Here is a 13952-nt window from a genome sequence, read left to right on the forward strand (position 1 = left end):
ATTGTGTCACGTGCTTAGCGTGTACCCATGGCTCATTTTTGGCAATGACGTTAACATTCACGGGAGTTCTCTTTGTGTCGGGTATAGACATGGTGGTGAAATACTTGTTTTCTCTTACAATGTCCTTGGCCCATCTGACACGGAACATCGTCGCATCGTGCATTCCAGCATAGTCAAGCTCCCAGATCTCTTCGACCCTTCCATAGAATCTTTCAGTTGTGCCGTTGGCGTCGGTCACGCATTGAATTGTCACCCCGGAGTTCTGGTAATAACTGTCCATGTCTTTGGCCTCCGTGTAGAACATGTACCCATTGATATCGTAGGACTGATAGGTCGCGAGCTTGGGCGTGGGGCCATGTGCTAAGGCGTGTATGAGCAATCCGTCTGAACTGCCATCTTCCGGGGGATTTTCAAGAAGTTGCTGTTTAAACCAACGCAAGAAAGTGGCGTTGTGCTCTAAGTAACTTCATCGTCCATCTTGAGCATCCCCTTATCACGGTACTTCTTTGCGATGGTTTCTTTGTGCTGTGCCACATAATCATCTACCACATCTACGTGTTGTAGCACTACTAAGTTAGCCCTGTCAAAGTCGTTCCGTCGATCCGAGTAGTCCACGTGCAATTCCCTCCGGCCGTTGTTGTGACCATCTCCTTCGAGCTTCCCATCGTGCTTCTTGACGGGTAAACCAACAACAGGGTCTCCTGGACGATGCTCCCTTCGGGACAGGACATGTTACGAACGAATCCTTTGATGACCCCATTCATCCTCTCGAACGGCATCATGCTGTGAAGGAATGTCGGCCCGAGGTCGATGATGTCGTCCACGATGTGGACACACAGATGCACCATGACGTCAAAGAACGCGGGCGGGAAGTACATCTCAAGCTCACATAGTATGACAACGATCTCTTCCTGTTGCCTTCGGAGCTGCTTCACACTTATGGACTTTCGAGATATAACGTCGAAGAAGTTGCAGAGACCAGTAAGCGTGTCACGAACGTGCTTCTCCATTATCCCTTTAATGGCAACTGGGAGTATCTGCATCATCATCATGTGACAGTCATGAGACTTCATCCCACTGAACCTTTTCTTCTTGGGGTCTAGAAATCTTCTTATCTTCCCACAGTAACCAGAACTGACTTTGATTCCCATAAGGCACTTGATGAATTGATCGATCTACTTCGCACTTAAGGTGAAGCAAGAAGGGGGGCAATAATTCTCCTCCTTCTTGTTGACTTTTCTGCCCCTTTCCCCCTCCTCCGTCTCCGTATCTGTCTCCTCCATGAACTTTTTATGGTGGAGATCTTTCCTGACCTTCAAATTTTCCAAGTCTTTCCTTGCCTTCGGCCCATCCTTGGTCTTCTTTGGCATGTTCATCAGTGTGCCAAGCAAGCTCTCGAGGACATTCTTCGTGATATGCATTGGATCAAGGCAATGAGGCGTGTCATGATTGGGCCAGTACTCCATGCCCCAGAAAATAGACCTCGTTTTCCATACCTTCAACAGCGGCTCCGGTGCCTATTTGACCTTTCCCGGTGTGGGGCATTGTTCCCAGTTTCTCAACAGCTCGTCGATTTTGGCGCCGCTCCTCTTACGTGGGGGTCCTCGAAGCTCAGCCAACCCATTGAATAGATCTCCACGCTTTCTCCACGGGTCATCCTTCTTGAGCCATCTACGACGCCCCATGTACACGATTTTCCCGGACCCGCCATCTTTTTTTGACGTAAGCTGCTGAGACGTTGTATCATCCATGCACCTCGTGCATCCGCAGTATCCGTGGCACACCTGGCATGAGGTGTACCCGTAACCGAGATAGTCGTGCACCGTCATCATCAGTGCGACTCTCATATGGAAATATTCTCCTTTGCTGGCGTCCCATGTCCATGCCAGTGTTTTCCGTAACGTGTCTAGTTCCTCTTGCAGAAGCCCCATATACAGGTTAATACTATTTCCCGGTTGTTTTGGCCCTTGAATCAGCATGCTCATGTGTATGTACTTTGTCTTCATGCACTTCCATGGGGGGAGGTTGTACATCCATACAAACACGGGCCATGTGATGTGGTTGGTGTTCTGGTTTCCAAACGGATTCATGCCATCGGTACTCGCACCAAGCACGATGTTCCTTGGATCTTCTGGAGCAAATCCATATACGGCGTTGAATGCTCTCCACTGGCTTCCATCTATGAGGTGTCCCAGCCTCGGATCATCTCCATCATCGGGCTTCTTCCTCTCCGCGTGCCAGCGCATAAGCTTTGCTTCCTTAGGATCTACGAAATACCGCTGCAGACGGGGAGTGATCGGAAAGTACCATACAACTTTTTGAGGAGCTTTCTTTCCTACCTTCTTGTATCGAGAAGCATTGCACACTGGACAGCTCCTTTTTTCCGCGTGCTCCCCCCGATAAATGATGCAATCGTTGATGCATGCGTGGTACCTAATGTGCGGCAAATCAAAAGGGAAAACGATTTTCTTGGCCTCCTCGACACTAGTAGGACACAGGTTCCCCGCGGGAAGAACTTTATTATGTAGAAACTGCAAATGCTAATCGAGGCTTTTGTCTGTCCATTTGTTTTTGGCCTTCGTCTTTAGATGTTCGAGCGTGAAACTCAAGCGGGTCACCTCGGGATCGCAACCCTCATACAATGGAGTCCTCAAGTCTACTTCAAGTTGCGCCAGCTTGGCCTCCTCTCTAGAAGCAGCTCTCTCGATAGTCGTACTCTTGCGAAGGAGGTCTCGAACATGAGGGTCCTGCACGACTGCACTTAGTAGCGCCGAAGACTGCGGCGTGACCGCCGCCTCTTCTCCGCCATGTCCGGACTCTTCTTCGCCGTGTTCGGAATCTTCTCCGCCAGCGTCGTCATTTTCGGACTCTTCCCCGCCGACATGTCCGGCGCCATCGTCTTCTTGTCGATCGGTCATCTCTTCGTCTAGCCCCACATGTCGTTATTCCCTGCCATGTGGACGTCCTCATCATCATCATCTTCTTTACTTATCCACTGAGTATAGCCATCCATGAAACCATTCATCAGCAGGTGCGCCTTCAAAGTGCCACGATCAAAAGGGTCCAAAAGGACTCCTTCCTTGCATCTTGCACACGTACAACTAATCCTAGTCCGATTATTTGCATACATGTCCATCACCGCGGATTGCATGTACCGCTCCACCTTCCATCCACTCACCTTCATGACCGACTGCACAGTATAACAAGCAAAAGGGTTATGAAATAAATAATGCATGCTTCAAAGTCATATATATAAAATTTTGGCATGACCTTGCCTAAAAATAGGACATATGAGTTCGCTCGAAATTCACCGAAACAGAAATAAATCAACATTTCGGCAAAACATAAGAAACTCGAGGGCATGTCACTAGCACAAATCTCTCCATATATATCCCAAACACACATATTCTCATTCACACACATATTCCCATTCTTGAAATGAAACTTTTCACTCACCTATATATATATATATATATCTCCCGAGAGAGACCGAGAGAACATGGTTAATTAGATGATGAGAGAGAATGATCAACAGAGCACGTGTGGTTGGCTAAATAGCTAGCTAGATCTAGCTGTTGGGGAGGAGAGGTGAATCTAGCTAGCTAACTAATGGAGAGGGGTTATGGTGGATGGGGGCATTAATGGGGAGAGAAGAGAGGTGTAGGAGAAAGAGAGAGGCCATTATGGAGGAGGGTGCCATTAATGAGGAGAGAAGAGAGGTAGGAGGAATAGAGAAGAAGAGAAACAATGGTGGAGAGTGGAGAGGGGAGAGGGGAATGGAGTGGGAGAGAGCGCAAAGTGGGGGAGAGGAGGGGGTGGAAAAGGTGGCACCAGCCGCAACTAGCAGTAGCGCTGCTTTGCAAAGCGCTGCTGCTATTGGACTTGGTAGTAGCGCTCTCCAGGAAAAGCGCTACTACTAAGTGGGGCCCACTAGCAGTAGCGGCGCATTTAAACCGAGCGTTGCTACTAAACTGTTAGTAGTAGTGTTTTTTCTGTACACCGCTACAACTACGGCGACTGTTGGTGGCCTCGTCTGGTCCTACATAGTAGTAGCGCGTTTCTGCTTCACAGCGCTACTACTATGGAGTTACTAGTAGCGCTTTCCAGGAAAAGCGCTACTGCTAAATAGCAGCAACGTTTACTATTTTCCGGCGCTACTACTATGCTACTGTGTATAAGCATTTTCCTAGTAGTGCTAGCTTAGATAATAAATTTCAGGTTACCCGGCGATTCCCATACTGTCGCCCCACTCCCCTGAGTTTTTAGATGAGGCATGCGGTGTCCCTCCCCGCCAGGTCCACATCCCCTGCTCCAGAATGTCGCAGCCTAAGCTCGACCACATATCCCGGGGAGCTCGATGAGCGTTTGGCCAAGAAGAGTTTATCATGGCCTCTCCGGTGGACGCTAGCGAGGTGGCCGCCGTTCGCCCTGACCTATCGATCCCGGAGCAACACGTCGCCGCGGAAGTCGGCGAAGACGTTGACTATGTTACCATGCCGAAGGCATCATGTTAGTGGGCCAGCATATTACTGTATATCAGGAAAGCTGGCTACAACATCAAGCTCGTCGAGAGTGACCGCTTCACGTGGGCCATGTCACGGGTTAAGTGGTCCATCCCCAACCCCTCTGGTTCAACCGCCGTGGATCTCTTCGACGGCCGTACCGCTGATCTCCTCCGCCAAGTGGTCAAGGATTTGCGATCCTTATACGCCATCGAGCCCATTTTGTCATTTCTGAAGGACACGTTCTACGACGGCGGCTTGGGATCCTCAATTGCCAAGTCAGATCTCATGGACCATGACCACGACCACGAGGAGGGCACCCATGAAGGTTCTTCCAAGGTTAAACAGCCCATCTGTGGCATTAGAGAGCGCACCATGGGTCTGTGCTCTTCCAACTGGAAGGATCCCATCCATGAAATGTGAGGCAACATCCTATCTGCAAATCTTACCTTTTCTAGCTTGCCAACCCGTACCCTTTGTTGTAGTAGCATTTGCCGTGCGGTGCTTTAACTGTGTCGTGTTTAATTATTTCAGTTATGCAGAAATGTATTGTTTAATAGGGCTATGTGTTGTTTAAGTATGAATTCTCCACTTCAGTTTCACGAATGGCTATATTTGGTTGTTTATAGTGAGTGGATGCCTTGTTTATCTGTATTTGGTTGTTAGGTTGGTTGAAGTGAGCATTTTTCCAGTTATCGAGCATATGCCTTGTTTATATGTATTTGATTCTTAGTTTGGTTGCAGTGAGCATTTGTCCAGTTATCAAGCAGATGCCTTGATTATCTGTATTTGGTTGTTAGCTTGCTTTTTTTAGCATTTGTCCAGTTTTCAAGTAGATGCCTTGTTTATCTGTATCTGCTTGTTAGGTTGGTTGAAGTGAACATTTGTCTAGTTTTCATGCATACACTCGTACGCGTCAGTCCTAAACAAACGGGTTTTAACCCCTTTCCGCGACGGCATTTGGAACCGTCGCCAAGTGAGTGTGGATAATAGGGGGGTCCTTCCCACATGACCCAGAAACCGTCAGGGATAGGGCCCCTACAGTACTCCTACTCGTTTCTGCTCGCATTGCCATCGCAGTCGGTATTCAGTGGTGCTACGTTTATGATGCACGGCCCATCACAAATGGTTCAGTATTATAGAATGTGTATGATGCGCGGGCCATCACAAACGGTTCACCGTTAAGAAGATTAGCTAATCGTCGTACGAGTGTCGGACAGGATTACGAAACGTCAGACCGTCGTAACATCGTCGTACACGACAACTATCGCACACGCTATTCTGTGGTGCAACGTTTACGATGCATACTTCATCAGAAACAACCTATGGTTGCGAATCATGTACGATAAGGCAACTAACACAAACATTTTTTTGCCCACACTGTTTGTGATATTGTCTGACATCGCACACGCTTTGCAAACGGCAACTGTGTGCATGCTTGCACACGTTTCCTCTTCGTGAACTGTCTCGGATTATGGTGCATATCGCACACATTTGTGTTTTACCAACCGTGTGTGCCGTAACAACCTGGAGAGCGTAATTTCACCGTAATTTAGTTGGTGCTTTTCCAAATTGTACCGGGTTTGGATTTGAATTTGAATATATGCTACGGCTTTATTCATATCCATCAGGTTCAGACAACCAATGCATTATTTGATTCATAGGTACATATGTTCAAGAATTACATAAGAACCAAATAAAGAATGATGAACCACAGTTGTATACTTGTACAATTAAAGACGGTAAAGAAAGAGGCGAAATATATTCTGGTTGCTGAACAAGGTGAAGTGGAATGCCCATATTGTGCCCTCCTCCATGCAGAAGGCACACACGATTCTAGTCCAACCCCTTGTGATGGTCGACCGCCCATCCTTCACGGTCTTCACGAAAACATCTAGATAATCATAGTGTTCTAGTAGAAATACTTTAACCTTTGCATGCCCACCAATCATGTAGTTTGAGAGGTAATCTTGAGTAAACTGCTTTGGCAACCACTGCAAAGGAAAAAGATTCAGACATTGTCATCTAACACAACTCATTGTGGGCAGTAAAAAGAAGGCTGCAGAGTTCTTACTTACCATCCTGCAGTTCGCTGTTGTCTTGGATAAAGTGTAAAAAAATAGTTTAATTGCCATCTTTGGACCCATTTTACTAATAATCTTTATCAGCTTCCTCACTTGATGCTGGTTCATTGATATCGCATTGCCCCATACGTAGAAAGGGTCAAAACACGGATCTTTACCAATGACATATGTACCTAAAAGCACCAAGTTAATATTAGAAGCTAAACAACAATTGCACAATGATGTAGTACAATACTCTTTTATAATATGTCTATATACATCCGTATGTGGTAGTCCATTTGAAATCTCTAAAAAGATAAAAATTTAGGAACGGAGGGAGTATCTTATAACATCCAATATACTCATATATTAGATGAATCAACATCTTATATTATGGGCCGGAAGGAGTTTAGTTCATTCTTACAAATTATCGACTGATTAACTGCTGCTGTATCCATGGGTTATAGTTAGTTTGAGCTAGTTCGGGCTCAAATAGCCCTAAAGTATATCTAACTATGAGGGCTAGTTTGAGCTAGTTGCATCTATAACCCACCCAAAAAAATATCCAACCCAAGAGGTGCTAATTGGAGCTAGTTCTCCTAGTGCATTTATTGTCAATCTGACCCTGCCATCCAAACAACTCTTTGGATGGAGTTAGTTCAGGGTTAGTAATGAGCTAGAAACTAACTCTAACCTCTAGCTAAGTTGAGTATCCAAACAGGGTTGTGTTGTTGCTGTTCCTGCTGCTGCTCTTCTACGTATATCTAGACATCATTAGAACATTAATGTAACACTCTTCCTTGTTGGTATGTAGCCTAGGATTGTATATTTAGACATTAAGTATAGTGCATGTTGCTATGTAGCCTCAGATATATTACATATGGCCCTAGTTAACCTAACGGAAAATGGGTTGCAGATATATTCAGTTAAAAGTCCGATTCACCGATTAGTCCCTTATCAGCCGCCGGCCTATATGGTACCAGCTACCAATATCCTGAACAGTGAGCAGATATAAGCCATGGGTAGAAACTAACCTCGATGGAAAACAACAGTCATTCCCAAAATTGTCCTGTGTACATCGAGAAGAATGTTAAGCATAACAGGCTAAACATCAACCACAATTATACATGGCAGACAAAATAATCTCCAAAAGATAGCTTCAGTGTGCAGGTTTAAGCACGCTAGTAAAGCAAAACAAGTGGAAAAATGTGCTAACTGCAATAGGCCTAACATTTAACAACAAGCAAACATAGTCATTCAAATTGGTATTGTGCCAGTCTAAGTACACTGGTTATGGTTAAATAAAAATGGAAAGGCGTGTCAACTACAATATGCAGCAACCAAATGTAGTCATTCATAGTTGTATTGTTGAAACTGGTACTGATGAAATTGAACTGCACAGTTCATACTTGCACATATAGAACATCACATTGTGAATAACTGGAATAAACAAGGCATACTACGAACAACCAAAGATAGCATTTGAAACTGAACATATGCTAACTGCAAACAACCAAACAATCAAAAAACTTTAAAAGGGGCTTATGCTAGCTATAACAGGCTTAATAGCAAGCAAATATATGCATTCCTATCGGTATGTTTAAAACTGGATTGATGAAATGTATTGCACAGTAAATAATTGCACATAGAGAGCATCACATTGTGAACAACTGAAATAAACAAGGCATACTGCAAACAACCAGATATAGCAATTAAAACGGGACATATTCTCGCTACACTACAGAAGGGACTCGACAAAACAAATCATGGGCTTCCCCCTGTGAAGAGGCACAACAAAACAAATCATGGGTTTCCTCACTTATCACAGATGGGCTCGTTCCCATGGGAAGAGCACGGACCCTGGATGCGCTCCATGTTGTCGCAGATGGGCTCCTTCCCCTTGGAAGAGCACGGCTGTAGGGTGCCCTCCCTGATGTCGCAGACATGCACTTTCCCCTTGGAAGAGCAGATGGGCTCTTTCCCCTTGGAAGAGCCGAAGAGGGTGCCCTCCTCGTGGTCGCCGTTGATGAGACCTGACTTGGAAGCTGTGGATCCCAAGCCAGCATCGCAGAACGTGTCCTTTAGAAATGACAAAAGGGGCTCGATGGCGATGTAGAATGGCAAATTGTTAACAGCGAGCCAGAGGAGATCAGCGGCGGGGCCATGGATGAGATCGACGGCGGTTGAACCCGAGGGGTTGGGGTGGGCCACTTAACCTGTGACACAGCCCGCCTCAGGCCGTCGCTGTCGATGACCTCGATGTCATAGCCGGTGGCCGAGACATGCCCGCATACTCTAGCCCGCTGCTTGAGTGCCTGCCGCTAGTAATGGTCGTCAGCTTCCTCTGTGACATCGGGCGAAGAGACCGCTATACACCTCTTTTGGGCCAGTCGCTCCTTGAGCTCCACGGGAAGCGTAGCCGGGCTTAGGCTGCGACGCTCTAGAGTGGGGGATGGGGATGGGGATGGGGATCTGTGGGAAAGGGGGCGTTTGGCAGTCGTCATCTAAGAAACTCAGGGTGGCCTAGGTATGGAGATCGGTGGGTAAGCTGCACGGGCAAACCGGCAGATGTTGACAATGGAGGCCTTGCGGCGGCGGGGACCTTGCTAGGGTTTCGAGCGAGGGAGGGGTTTTGTGTGTGTGTGTGTGCACATGCCCGAGGAGGTTTTGGTGTGTGTGTGTGTGTGGAGTGGGGCGCGGGGTGTTTGAGGAAATGACGCGGGTACTGAAAATTTTACTACGCGGGAGTGAAATGCCGGGCTATTGAAAATTTTGATGATAGTGCATCGCACACGGTTCGGAGATAACAACTGTGTGTTATGAAACAGAAAAACCCTCGAGGCGGGCAGCTATTTTCTAGGGATGCAGACGGGATTGGGAACAAGAAACATCGCACACAGTCCGGACATAACAACCGTGTGTTATGAAACAGAAAAACCCTCAAGACGGGTAGATATTTTCTAGGGATGCAGGCGGGATTGGGAACAAGAAACATCGCACATGGGCCGAAGATAACAACCGTGTGTTATGAAACAGAAAAACCCTCGAGGCGGGCAAATATTTTTGAGAGGGGGAGCCACGTGGAGCCCAATGTACTGTGCGGATGTGTGCGTGACAGGTGCACCGGCGTGGCACACGGTTAGTTTGAGTGAACCATGTCTGTTGCATCATCTGACTTGTCTATGTTCATAAATTTGGCGAAAAATGACGTGGGAGAGGGTCAGAACACGAACACACTTGCATGTGGACAGAATTTATGTATCAAAAGGGTGGTCTGATTTTCAAATACCAAATGCAACTTCGATGTGGCACATCTCTCGCAAAGCGCACGGTATAGCTTGCCCCCACCCCCTTCGTGTCGGCACGAAGGGAATCCTAAGCTATGAATGCATGCCCCCTCCCTCCCAACAGAGGTTCACCTAGCAAAGTGCGTAGTAGCTAGCAGCCCCCCCTCCCTCGTGTCGGCACGAAGGGAATCCTAAGCTATGAATGCATGCCGCCCCTCAACCGAGGTTCATTCACCTAGCAAAAGTGCGAAGTACCTAGCAGCCCGGCCCCCTCCCTCGTGTCGACACGAAGGGAATCATAAGCTATGAATGCATGCCCCTCCACCAACTAAGGTTCACCCTAGCAAAGTGCGAAGTGGCTAGCAACCCCCTCCCTCGTGTCAGCACGAAGGGAATCCTAAGCTATGAATGCATGCCCCCCCAACCGAGGTTCACACTACAAAAAAAAAGACACATCCGTGCATTTTGGGCCGAACGAAAAAAAATTATGTCATACTTATGACACTTCTATGACGATAATTGTGACAAAACCCGGTATCATCATAGATGTGGTGGGCTCCTACTTCTATGACCAAAAATGATGACAGAACATGGGCTTTTCGTCCTGGGCGGGCCAGAGACGCAGCTGCATGACATTCTTTGGGCCGTCCATGATGGAAAAAACTGTGGTAGAAGCGAGGGCGCGGAAAATATCGGGGAGTTCCTGGTTATGGTGGGTGGTTGGGGGCCGAGCAATGCCCATTTCTCTCGTACACGTACGCGCGTGGGTGTGAGGCGTTGGGCTCTAACTGAACCTGAGCGAGGCGTTGGGCTCTAACTGAACCCGAGCGATTGCACTGCAGTCTACTCGTTACTGAACCCGGGCGATCCCTTGCTGTTAACTGAACCCGAGTGTGATTCCTTCGCTACTGCTGCTAACTGAAGCCGATCGAACACTGCTGCCTCCTTCCCTGGATGAACAGTGAGCGTTGTTGAGGGGGTTTGGATGAACAGTTCCCGGTGGGGGGTTGGATGAACAGGACCCCATGGTAGTAGAGGCCATTACCGCTGGATGAACAGTACCCTGATCGATCGTGCCGGTGGATGAACAGGACCGCATGGAGGGCTGGATGAACAGGACCCCATGGAGGGTTGGATGAACAGGACCCTATGGAGGCTGGAGGAGGTCGACGGTGGACGAACAGGAGCCCGTGGAGGCTGGAGGAGGTCGACGGTGGAGATGAACATGTGACACCCAAAATTTTGGCTTTGTTTTTATTGATTAAAATGTTGCCAGGAAATAAAACTTTTCCAATTTGTCAAATTTTTCCTTTTGTGATTTTTGGACTTTATACCTCTTGTGGGAAAAAACCTTCAAAGGTATTGTTGGACTTGATTTCTCTCTACAATAAAACAATTATTTATTCAGTGGATTCAAATGTTGCAAGATTTATTTTTCTCAAAACTCTGCTCTTATAAAATGATTTCCTTTGCTTTTGGAGCCCATTTGCACTACAACCATTTGATAAATGCTCCTAAAAATCCCACCAAAATTTGGGGAGGTCATGTGATGGTTCCACATCACTTTTGTGCAAGAATACCTCTTGGCCATTGGAGATTTTGAGCTCTACACCAACTTTTCCAATCTGGTCCAGTAGGCACTTTTGCACTGCAACCCTTTTAAATATTCTTCTGAAAATTCTTCCAAGTGTTTGGAGATGTCAGTGGATGCATACCATTCATCTTCAAGCAAAAACCCAGTGATGTTCTTTGATAAATTTGAGTGGATCAACCTCTTTTGCATTCTGGTCCAATTTGATGATTTGTACTGCAACCTTATTTTTCTTTACTCTAGTAACCCTGAGCTTTTTCCTACTTGTAGCCCTCCCTACCAAACTCTTAAGTCCAGGAGATTGGGCTCATTGGAGGTTTTGAAATGCATGTTCAAAACCCTTTTTCTTTCTGTCCAAAACTGGTGTTTTGCAAAACTTGCACTACCAACTTTCTGTCTTTGCCAAACTAACCTTGCCATCATCTCCTGCACCTAGAGAGACACTGATCTGGAGATTTTGGCCACTCCAAGAGTTGCCTAAGTGCATCTGGCATTCTGTCGAACACCTGGTGTGCACAGCCACTTTTGGCAAGCTTTCTGGTTTGCACTGTGGACTTGAACCCCTGACCTTTCCACCTTGTCCACTAAGTGTCTTGCTTCCCCTACCTTCATCCTGTGCAGTGCCAGCTCCACCCTCGAGCTCTAGAGCGCGCTGGCATTGCGTCAAACAGGTGCCGTGCGTGCTCTGGGCGCGCCCAGAGCGCACGTTTTGCACGCGCGCGCACTACGCCGACACGCCACACTGCCGCACGCGACGCGACCCGACCCTGGCCCCCTCTGCATCGCTGAGCCGCGCACTAGCCGCTCCCTGCTCCACGGCACCTCTGGCGTCCTGCTGCACTGCTGGCCGCGCCCTTGGCGGCACGCCGGCGTCGGCAGTGGCCTCTGCCATGTTCGGCGCCGCCCAAGCCACCAGCGCACGACAGCTGCCTCAGAGCACAGGCCGCGCTTATCCTCCCGCTCGTCAGAACGCGTTCGTCGCCGCCACGATGCCCTGCAACTACAGCAACGGCTGTCGCCGGCGATCTTATCTTCTGCCGCCGCGGAACCAGCCCCGTGCGCCTATATAAAGGGTCCCCGAGCCCCTCCGAGCACTCACGCGACTTCAGACACTCCTCGTAGAGCTTCCCGCGTAGTAAATCGACCTGTAGTGGCCGTCTCCCTCAACTCCGGCCAGCCCGGCCGCCGCCAAGCTCCGGTGCGATTCGTCGCAACCAGCCACCCATTCGCCAATCCAGCGCCACCAAGATCCTCCCCGTAGCCTTGCGGAGCTGCCCAGCTGCTCAGTTTCGATCGGAGACCACCGGAGCACAAAAAGCACTTCATCACCGTAGCCTTCACCCGCCGCGAAGCTCGCCGCCGGCGATTCCCTCCACCTCCGACGACCCTTCAACCACCCAAAGGACCGCCGCGGTCTAGCCGTTCCATCCCCGCCCTGGAATGCCCATGAGGTGCAGCCGTTCGTCGACGGCGCTCGCCGGAGCCCCGCCACCGTTCGGGCGCGGGGAAAGGAAGGAGAGGGAGACCAGTCAAACCTGACTAGTGGGCCCTCTGGACCCACTGTCAGTGACCCGCGCAGCCGCCCCCTCTCTGCTTAAGTGGAGGCGCAAAACCCCGCGTACGTTTCTCTGCTGCAAAAGCGTATTGCTGCTGAAGCGTTTTCCTTTTTTCTGGTTTTATTTAAAAACAGAGTTGACCAAACTTTGACTGGCTATAACTTTTAAAATAAAACTCCAAATGAGTTGATTCTTTTTCCTACCTCTCTCAAATTTCATCTAGTTTATTTTAAGATTTATTTCAAAAATATTTGAGACAAGTTTTGGTACTGTGTTTGAAATATTTGTATTTGTGTATTTTGCAAAATAGGATTTTTGGAGGGAAAGGAAAGCTTCCAATAAGTGCATCCTTTGCATACTTTTGAAGGCAAGCATTTCTAAACTCTGGCATAATAATTGTTGTAGTGTTTTGATATGATCACAGCACCTATTGTCTTGGAGTCGGTGATAGCCTTAGGTATCGGTATGGTCTCGTGCATGAGTGCACTTCGGAGTTTGTTTGTGGCCAGCAAATGGATACATTAATGATTTGGATCATCCTCGTGAGCTTCTCTTGCACACCGGTAGGAAGCCGGGAGAGTCGTGGTCTTGGGTAGACGCGAGCTCGTCCCTAATCCCTCGTCGAAACGAGTATGCCCGGCATAGCTTGGTGAGGCTCGAGGAATGATGATTTATTTCATTGGTGGTGATATGTTTGGTGGGTGCCTGGACCACCTGAGTCGGTTGTAGACCAAGTCTTGGTCAATAGCTTCCTTCTTTGTCGGTACCACCACTTGTCCCTGCAGGGACAGGGTATGGTTGTCAACCCCTGTCCAAAGCACACACCGTACAGAGAGGCCGTGATGAAGGTCCCGTGGCCACGGATTAACGCCTGTCATTCGGTCCGGGGGCATGGGTGTTTCGGTTGTAGCCGAAGGGGATAGCTTCCCCCAGTTTGCGCGCGGTATAAATTT

The sequence above is a fragment of the Triticum aestivum genome, chromosome 7D (genome assembly GCF_018294505.1).
Source record: "Triticum aestivum cultivar Chinese Spring chromosome 7D, IWGSC CS RefSeq v2.1, whole genome shotgun sequence".
In the NCBI taxonomy this organism is placed as follows: domain Eukaryota; kingdom Viridiplantae; phylum Streptophyta; class Magnoliopsida; order Poales; family Poaceae; genus Triticum; species Triticum aestivum.